This window comes from Amblyomma mixtum, chromosome 1, assembly GCF_055824585.1.
Source record: "Amblyomma mixtum isolate Tamu chromosome 1, ASM5582458v1, whole genome shotgun sequence".
Taxonomy (NCBI): Eukaryota; Metazoa; Arthropoda; class Arachnida; order Ixodida; family Ixodidae; genus Amblyomma; species Amblyomma mixtum.
In genome coordinates, this window is record NC_143012.1 from 184,110,190 (window position 1) to 184,118,573 (window position 8,384).

Genomic DNA, 8,384 nt, shown 5'->3' on the forward strand with positions numbered 1-8,384 from the left:
AAATGCGGTCCAAAGACATACAACTACATTAGAGACTTCCGAACATCGAAATAGTCCATCCTCAACCTGGGATCCTTCCGACCTGCGCCCATCACACTTGGCCCGCGAGTAACCCCGCAGGGGGCACTCCTGTCACCCCTGCTGTTCAACCTGGCGATGAAGGACTTACCGTCCAAGCTTCAGAAAATCGAAGGCGTACAACATGCCATCTACGCAGATGACCCCACGATCTGGTGCCGCACCGGGAACGACACAGAGGTTGGACAACGTCTCCAGCCAGCAGCCGACGTGGTCCACAAGTATGCAGAAACCCGAGGCCTATAGTGTTCCCTAGAGAAGTCGGAACTGCTCGTACTCGAGAACCAGAGACAACCTCTAGCCCGAAACATCTCAATCCCCATCGATCGACACGAGACCCCCAAGCCATCCAAAATTAAAATCTGGGCCAGTATATACCACATGGCCGGCAAAACACCACGACCGTCAAAAACCTCGCCACTACTACGCAGCAGATAACCAGGATGCTCAGCTGCATCTGCCACAAGCACCACGGCATAAAAGACAGGGATGCTTTTCGCCTGGTGCAAGCTTTTTGTCGTCTCACGAATAATGTACGGGACTGCCTCCTTCCACTTCACCCAGTCAGAAATAGCAGAACTAGAATCACTCGTACGGGCTGCTTAAAAAACAGCACTGGGTCTCCCAGAGACCGCATCAACATGGCTTCTCGTGTCTCTCGGCATCCACAACAGGCTCCAAGAAATCTGGGAGGCACAAAGATTGTCACAGCTCAACCGCCTGGCCATCACTCGAACAGGTCAGACGCTTCTAAGCAAGGTGCACCTCACCGTACCCTACAAGGTCCAGCATTGAACAGAACTTCCTCTATCGATCCACAAGAAGACCCAAGAACATCAAATCACCGGAAATATGCATCCCACATATAACGCGAAGAGAAGAGACGCCAGAGCCGAAAGCCTGCGCAAGCAATGTGATAGCCGACCGGTCAAGCTCTGCGTAGATGCAGCCGGTCTAATCTGAGGGCGGATGACCATCGCGGTTACAAATTCTGAGGAAAAACTGAGCCACAGCGCGATAGTGCGCACGTCCAACACCACTCACGCAGAGGAGGCAGCCATTGCACTAGCGCTAGCTACCAACCGAAACGCTAATGTACTCACAGATTCACAAAATGCCTGCAGAAATATAAACAAAGGACTACTCCACTAATCACGCCCCACGCTCTTAGCCAAACATCCTCTTAATCAAGCCAGAATCATATAGTTTCCAGACCACACTTAACACACGAGAGGGAATGGTGCCGCACACCGGCATGCCTGAGCTGTATTATAGCGAGATTCCCTTTTAGCCGACGAGGCAGAGAAACACGTTACATAGCCCATGACCAACTTCGACGAACACCTACAGGCCTACAGACAGGCCAGAGAGACATACCCCACACTTCACAAAACTCTAGACAAGGCAGAAGAACACACCCTTCACCGACTTGAGACACTCTCGTAACTCCACTTAAATGGTACCCCTCACTCTACAAACCAGACCGCCCACACTGTGGAGAAAGAGCGACAGCTTTTCACATGGTCTGGGCATGGCAATTCAATGCTGCCATAGACAGACTTCCGAGTCCCAATTCCGAGCAGTGGGAGGCCATTCTGCACAGCGATGACCCCGACCAGCAAAGAGGACTGGTTCGCAGGGCCCACGCTGCGGCGCTGACCAGTGAGCTGCCGGAATAGGCGGACCACCAAAGGCTCCAGTAATTGCTATTGTTTAAGTAAAGTTTTCAATCAATCGTTTATCCCTTTCCTTAAGCCGCGGCTAGGGTGTCCACGGAGACATGTGAGAGAGGTACTGCGTCAATTCCTTTCCTCAAAAACCGATTTTCATTTTTTCTCCATTGCTAACAGAAGCCCTTTAGATTTTGCTCTGAGTGATGGAATCATCCCCATTTTTTTTCTTTATTGCCTGGCTTTGAAACAATATATTCAAAAAAACAAACAATCAACAAAACGCATTAAACGCTATGCACATACACACGGCACTGTCATGGTCAGCCAGCATGAATCTGGCTTCGTCAGATTTGGTTTAGTTTGGTTTATGGGGTTTAACGTCCCAAAGCGACTAAGGCTATGAGAGACGCCGTAGTGGAGGGCTCCGGAAATTTCGACCACCTGGGGTTCTTTAACGTGCACTGACATCGCAGAGTACACGGGCCTCTAGAATTTCTCCTCCAAAGAAATTCAACCGCCGCGGCCGGGATCGAACCCGCGTCTTTCGGGTCAGCAGCCGAGCACCATAACCACTGAGCCACCGCGGGGGCTTCTTCGTCAGATTAAAAATCACGCAAATTGCACAGCGGCTCTATTTGTACCCTGAGGATCTCACTGTTTAATTTGCAGAAAGCCGGAATCAACAGACCACGTTTTTTTACACTGTTGGGAAGGGATTTATTTTTGGATGTATTTGCAGCGAACCCTAATGAAAGAATTACCACTAGACCTGTATGGCATCCGGTACTTATCTCTAGAAACTGAGGATGGGGTACCGTTTGACTTATTAATGCTGATAGGCCTCCAATGTATATGGCGCTCCAGAATGGCAGTGTACTATTGCGACAAAGACGCAAGACCTGCCCGAACTTATTTTCGGGAAAGCATGGACTGGATTCTGGCCATCCAGAAAGCCGCTGCGGAGCCTCCGGAGTGGCTCTCGATCCTCATTTCTCTGCTCTTCGCCAGAATATCTACGTCGTAAAGGTGACGTGAAAGCGCCGGCGTTTCGCGAAGGTGTAAATTCCATTAGAAAGAGGCTAATTCCGCGGGATAATTCGGACCTGTAGCATATAGTATGGGCCTGCCAATCAAATCAGTCAATAACCAGCCAACGCAGAAGGGGGGGGGGGGGGGGGAGGCAGCTCTGACCAGCTCGGACGAAACGAGTCAAAAGCAACTCATCGAAAGATCCCGGACAGCAGCCTACGCCAATGGGGTTGCTGACAGACAGCTCCAAACGCCGATACAACCTCCTAAACAACTTCATTAAAATATTTTTACCGCCCAGAAAAAGCAACTTCTTCTGCGACATTGCCAGCCACATAGTTCCTTAGCCCGCTGCGCAGGTGACTATCTAAAGAAAATTTTAATTACAGCGGGCTTATTTCTTCTTGTTACCATTTGTTCATTATGCGCTTTATCAGCAATAATATAGTAATAGTGGTTACAACCTAAGTAAGTAACAACATTTTGACGTGTTGTAAACTGCAATCCGTAATTTTTTAGTAACCCAAAAGTAGGTGGAAGATTGAAATTGGCTATTAGCAATTTGTAACCACCACATCTTATAAGAAATCAAGGTCTCCTAAACATTGTATTGAAATTCGCGGTCGAAAGCCTTGACTCTCTGGACGTCTAAAATGAAATCATGGAAGTCTTATTGTCGGATGGTGGACTACAATCTTGGACGCAAACAAAAAGGTTTCAAATTGAATTGAGGACAGAGGAGCCAGTTAAGGAACTAAAATTAATATGTGTAACTTTAAGGGATCTGAAGGGTCTGTAGTGGACCGAGGAACAAACGCAATATAATGATATTGTTGCTCTAAAGAGGACGGAATGGCCATGGGCAAATTGCGTGACTGGAAGAAAAGATAAGCAACAATTCCCGACAGTGACGTAACCGATTTGAAGTGGGGGCAAATTTTACATACGGCGGGATCCAGTTAGGGGCACGAATAAGACTGGGATGTTTTATAGGACAAGGCCGCCCAGCTGACGTAGGACTGGGTTAATTAGCGCCTATATGAGAGAGGCCGTGGACTTGTAGAGTACCTGGCATGATGAATACTATAATGTGAGAGCCAGCATCCTGTGAAGAGAATATCTATAATGCATCGTCGATTGGAGAATATTTGAAGTACGCACTGCTTGTGAACACTGCAGCTCTCGGACTACTCCCTAATGTGTGGTTGGTGTTGTCCCGCGATCCGAATCTACAAAATGCGCAGTCAATACGATTTCGAAATATCTTCTGACTGCATGCTCATTCCTGATGCATGAGACAAGGACTGGCGAATGCATATAACATTTATAACATTGCAAGCATATTTGTGCAGACCGATGCTTAGTGCAAGAATATGAAATATCATTATTTCATAGACTAACTTACCGAGTGTGCTCGTTTTGCCCCTCTAGACTAATGCACGCTAAAGCGCGAAGTTGCGCGAATGAGACTGCAGCTAAGCTCTTTTGATTTCACTTTTTACAAGCTCTTATTGCTTAACAAAGACCAGAGGCATATTGCCGCTTTAAGAGGCATACTGCCGACATCATACATCTAACTTCAAGCACAGTTCGCTGTTTACCCTTCTATTGCCATCACTTGAAGCCATCGTTCTAGCATCGACATGAACTCGTATGCAGTACTTTTCCCCCACAGCCAAATTCTCTGAACAGTTCCAGCCCATTACATGAAAACTGACTCCACTTTTCGCTGAAAAACAATTTTGCCAAACCTAAAAACACTAAAATGCCAACAAAAATATGTGCATTGCCTGACAAGGGAAACTGATATAGATTTGTGTTTATGTTGTTTGAGGTCATGAGCATATTAGCATTCATCAAATGATAATTTCAGCGGTTCCTATGTGGTTGTGATCACTTGCATAAAATCTTCAGCTATTCAAGGCAGGATGACGATTTGCTCAGTTACTCATTTAGGAAAGAAACAATAGAGAAATGCGGCTATTTCGCACCATGCGTAGGCGCGACAGGGTTAAACCAAAACTATTATTTTCTACTTTGTTTTCAGCAACAAAAATTCGGAACTCTGTGACTACGTCTGGAGTCCGCATAGAAACAATACGCAGTTAGAAACACTTACGGTTAGCATAATCCTGGGGATTATAGAAATCAGGTGCGTCGTTTCTAAAAAAAAACTCTACACCGCTGTATTCTTCCTTTCGCCTTGCAGCCATAATTGCAGACATCGATTGCAACAATTTTACTGCCTTCCAACTCAGTGGGCAAAGTATGTACCACCACACTTCCTCGCCGCTAGGGATAAAGTCAATGCTCGAGGCATGCCATATGATGTCCGGAGGTAGTGACGAGCCGTGTCCTTCCTAATTTCACGGTCATTTCAAGATGCATGATGCTTTCCAAATGTAGGTAACCACTAGGGCCGGCAACATGTGCCGAACTGGTAAAAAGACGAGATTGGAGCGTAAAAAGGATCTCGAAAGCCAGTTTTATTGACAGTGGAGCTGAGCCTACCCTTAATAAAGGTCGACCTTTAAAAGAAATTATAGTTTTGTTTCTATACTGTTGTTGTTCCGCATAGTTCAATATTTAACAATTTCCTTATGTGTGCGCAGTTCCCTTCTAATACGAAGGCGCTACAAGCTTGCGGAAAAGGACAACTTCTTTTGCTATTTTTTTTTTGAAAATTTAAAAAATCGTTATCAAGCATAAAAAAAATTAGAAACCACTGAATGGTAGAAGAGGTGGGTTTGATTACATATAAATGTCAAGTAATCTATAACATAAAGCTCAAATTTATTTTTTCTATTGGAGCGAACTGGGCAATTCTTTTTTCTGTTCTGTTTGTGCCAGAATAACCCTCGAAATAAAATGAGAGATAAAGCGAGTACACAGTCCTACTTCCTGGTGTCGGATACTCGAGCAAAGTAAAAGTTTAGGCAACCGCGTGCGCTGCCGTTCCGCGAAACAAAAGTGTTTACACGAATGACTGAGTGTGCGCTCACAATGAAGCGCTTTGAAGTCCGGCGCCGCACAAGTGATCCGTTCACAAAAGGCGCACCGTAGTACCGCAGCGTTCTCCTTTCTTTTGTATCCTGGTAGGCGTCAACAGAAGGCGATACGTTTCAGCGGGCTGCCGCAATCTGTTCTCAAGGTTGTTAATGCGAAAGCCTTATGTGGCTCATCAACACGAAACCCCGGTCGCCCAAAAAGTGGAGGCGTTACAAAACTCGCGATTGATCGCAATGGTTTGACGCCCTCAAAGACGGGAAAATTCGTAAAGCCAAGCAGGAACCGTCAGTACTAGTAGTAACAGCTGGGCCAACTAGAAAGGAAGAAAATATAATTGCATTGAAATATAAATAAAATTTGTAATCAATTTAGTTATATGAGAACAAAATTGAAATATAATTGGGATAGAATTTTTAACTGAATTAGAACAGAATTGAAATAAAAGTGCAATGCTTTGGCATTATTCGCACATAAGTTCGTTAAGTCCCGCTCCTCTATGTTTTTACTACAAAACGAGAAAATGCCTTACTTCTCAAAACCAGCACTCATCCTTTGAACTTGAAGGAAAACATTTCGTCACTGAAATAATGGCGCTTTACTTACTGAATGGCTTTTTTTTGCCTTACTAGAAACAATTGGGATGAATTCATTCAAGTCTGCTGTGGTTCTGAGTGCGGTAATCGCATTGGGTAAGTGCGTTTTCAGTTCGGTCTTTATCACAGAAATGATAGGATAGTTCTTAAACACGTTTCTAATAATCCAGTGGAGCAGAAATACCGGGATTGTGCTATGTGTGAGCAGAAAGTTTGGTAACTGCTGAATAGATCGGATGCCTGCGAGAGCCATTATGAGATAATTATTTGAGCCAGGGCCCAATATAGCCAAGAACCTAGTTAGTAAGCCTCTGATGTGACTGAAGTAACACTCATGTTTACCTCTATCTCTAACCTTCAAAATACTTTGTCTCGTTCCTCGCAACACCTTACTATCTGCTAAAAAATGTGCAGCTACCTGAGCTGCATCTTCCTACCCTACTTCTTTATTAAAGAAAAGCAAGAGCTCTGCTTTCTTTGCGCGCTCCAAAGGAAGGAAATCGAGGAAGCGATTTCTTGAAACCGTAGGAGAAATGTGTGTGCATTGGAAAACTTTTTGAGAATTTTCTTCGCAGGTGTTGCGTTGCCACATGTGCATGAAAGAAGCAGTACGGCGTTGGAAGATAAATGTCACCTTCAGAACATAAAAATTCAAGCTATAGTAAGTAATTCGTTATAAGTTAAGAAAAACAAGGAAACCTAGAGCTGTATATAAAATCTGAAGAACATTATTTCTTGAGAAAATGAAGGAAATACTCCTAAACTATAGTTTTACTCTGAGGTTTTGTGGGGTCTAGATTCTCGTGTAAAAAGTGAAAATAGCGAGTAGCTGTTCTTGCGCCATGCCGTTATTGAATGGCTACCAAGGTAAGAAGGAACCCATAAGAGCGTGGAAACTGCACATGAAAGAGCTTCTCCATGTTTGTGTTTTCCTATGTGAATAAAGGTGAAGAAAATATTTTGGATTCGCCTTCATGGAAAGCGACGCGGTACATATTTATTATTCAGCAGGGTAAGAGTGCGGGCTATTTGGTGATTCATAACATATAAGTACCAGCGCAAACCAGCAAGACACACGACGAAGAACTTCAGTTGGAAGTCAGAGCTTGTGTGTCCTCGTTCTTCGTCGTGTGTCGAGCTGGTTTGCGCTGGCATTTATATGATATTTATTACGATCTCTACTAGCTAAAGCTTCAGTCCTACTTCTTGCATAGTTCCAGACCTGCACCTAATTATAATTCAAAAAAATAAAAACATCAATTAACAGCGCCGAATAATGACAGAGTGCTTAAAACGACTAACATAAGCATTGATTTTCATAGCTTTATGAAGAGCATCGTTCAGCACACATTCTCATGAAACCGGGTTCCACTTAAATTGCGTGAATTTGGATAGCTTGAGCGGGAACTCAGATTTTACTCTCATGATGCTCTGTTAAGGACCCTGACTTTTGGGTGTTTGAAGGCAGAATTCAGCTCAGTCATATAGATTGCACTTAGATTAGCGCTGGTATCCATGGTTGGTAGTACATTAGCTTATCACCACTAGCAAACACTCGTACTGAAAGTGTTTATTATCTTCTGACCAGGCCGCCGCGGTGACTCAGTGGTTATGGTGCTCGGCTGCTGAGCCCAAAACACGCAGCGGTGGCGGCGGTGGAATTTCGGTGGAGGTGAAATTCTAGAGGCCCGTCTACTGTGCGATGTCGGTGCACGTCAAAGAACCCCAGGTGGTCGAAATTTCCGGAGCCCTTCGCTACGGCGTCTCTCATTGCCAGAGTTGCTTTGGGATGCTAAAACCTCATAAAATCAAACCTATCTTCTGACCGGACATTGAAGTGTGTTATAGGGAATACACTCAAGAAAATAATAAAAATATCGCTCTATACCAAGAAGCAAAGAAATAGTCCTAAGCGCACTTAAGGAGATGTGGTAACGAACTAGAAACATGAAGGCGCAGGAACCAAACACTGCAGTCATGGAAATCGCAGTAACAGCCGGGT